This window comes from Arachis hypogaea, chromosome 6, assembly GCF_003086295.3.
Source record: "Arachis hypogaea cultivar Tifrunner chromosome 6, arahy.Tifrunner.gnm2.J5K5, whole genome shotgun sequence".
Lineage (NCBI taxonomy): Eukaryota > Viridiplantae > Streptophyta > Magnoliopsida > Fabales > Fabaceae > Arachis > Arachis hypogaea.
The window spans coordinates 36,823,598-36,825,546 of NC_092041.1; the positions used below are offsets into that span (position 1 = coordinate 36,823,598).

Consider the following 1,949-nt stretch of genomic DNA (forward strand, 5'->3'; position numbering starts at 1 on the left):
ACCTGTTTCTTCCACCATTATTAAAGCCTTGTTGAGCCTTTTGTTGATCCTTCCATGAGAAATTTGGATGATTTCTCCATGAGGGATTATAGGTGTTTCCATAAGCTTCACCCATGTAACTCACCTCTGCCATTGTAGGGTTTTCAGGATCATAGGCTTTTTCTTCAGAAGATGCCTCTTTAGCACTGTTGGATGCATTTTGCAATCCATTCAGACTCTGAGAAATCATATTGACTTGCTAAGTCAACATTTTGTTCTGAGGCAATATGGCATTCAGAACATCAATTTCAAGAACTCACTTCTTCTGAGGCGTCCCATTATTCACAGGATTCCTTTCAGAAGTGTACATGAACTGGTTATTTGCAACCATGTCAATGAGTTCCTGAGCTTCTGCAGGCATTTTCTTCAGGTGAATAGATCCACCTGCAGAATGGTCCAATGACATCTTAGACAATTCAGATAGACCATCATAGAATATATCCAGGATTGTCCATTCTGAAAGTATGTCAGAAGGACACTTTTTGGTCAGTTGCTTGTATCTCTCCCAAGCTTCATAGAGGGATTCACCTTCTTTCTGTCTGAAGGTTTGAACATCCACTCTAAGCTTGCTCAGCTTTTAAGGAGGAAAGAACTTAGCTAAGAAAGCAGTGACCAGCTTTGTCTCTTACAGCAAAAGGGAAAAGCATAAGCCTGTAGACCTCATGATCAACCCCATTGGTCTTAACAGTATCGCAGATCTGCAAGAATTCAGTTAAGAACTGAAAAGGATATTCTGATGGAAGTCCATGAAACTTGCAATTCTGTTGCATCAGAGAAACTAATTGAGACTTTAGCTCAAAGTTGTTTGCTCCAATGGCAGGGATTGAGATGCTTCTTCCATGGAAGTTAGAATTTGGTGCAGTAAAGTCACCAAGCATCTTCCTTGCACTTCCACCATTGTTATTGGGTTCGGCCATCTCTACTTCTTTTTCAAAAATTTCAGTAAAGTCCTCTTTAGAGTGTTGTATTTTAGCTGCTCTTAGCTTCTTCTTCAGAGTCCTTTCAGGTTCCGGATCAGCTTCAACAAGAATGTTCTTATCCTTGCTCCTGCTCATGTGAAAAAGAAGAGAACAGAAAAGAAGAGGAATCCTCTATGTCACAGTATAAAGATTCCTTTATGTGAGTAGAAGAATAAGAATGAAAGAAGAAGAAGAAAAATTTGAACACAGAGAAGGGATGGGTTCGAATTTTGAGAAGAGAAGTGTTAGTAAATAAATAAAATAAATAGAAAGAGAGAGAGGGAAATTCAAAAATTAGAAGAAAAGAAAAGAAAAATATTTTTGTTTTTATTTTAATTTAAAGTTAAAATTCGAAAATAAAGAAAAGGGATAAAAATAAAAGTTAAAACAATTAGATAAATGAAAAGAATTTTTTTTTGAAAAAGAGGAAGATGATTTTTGAAAATTAGAGAGAGAAAAGTAGTTAGGTGGTTTTGAAAAAGATAAGAAATAGTGAAACAAACAAAAAGTCAATTAGTTAATTGAAAAAGATTTGAAAATCAATTTTGAAAAGATAAGAAGTTAGAAAAGATTTTGAAATTGATTTTGAAAAAGATATGATTTGAAAAAGATATGTTTGAAAAGATATGATTGAAAAAATATGGTTGAAAAAGATTTGATTTTTAAAATTGACGACTTAACTAACAAGAAACTAAAAGATATGATTCTAGAATTTAAAGATTGAACCTTTCTTAACAAGAAAGTAACAAACTTCAACTTTTTGAATCAATCACATTAATTGTTAGTAAAGTTTTTGAAAATAAAAAAAATAAGAAAAAGATTTTGAAAAATAATTTTTTTTAAATTTTCAAAAATAATAAAAAAATGAAAAAGATTTGATTTTTCAAAAAGATTTGAAAAGATAAGAATTTTTTTTTAAATTGAAATCTTGACTTGACTAACAAGAAACAA

At 32.2% G+C, this 1,949-nt stretch overlaps 1 non-coding gene across 1 annotated transcript; it reads left to right on the forward strand.

Annotated features, from left to right (window-relative positions):
* The first annotated feature begins 503 nt into the window (after positions 1-503).
* LOC112699993 (small nucleolar RNA R71) lies at positions 504-607 on the forward strand. The gene has a single exon (XR_003152921.1). It is a non-coding gene; the product is annotated as a small nucleolar RNA R71 (small nucleolar RNA).
* The last annotated feature ends 1,342 nt before the right edge of the window (positions 608-1,949 follow it).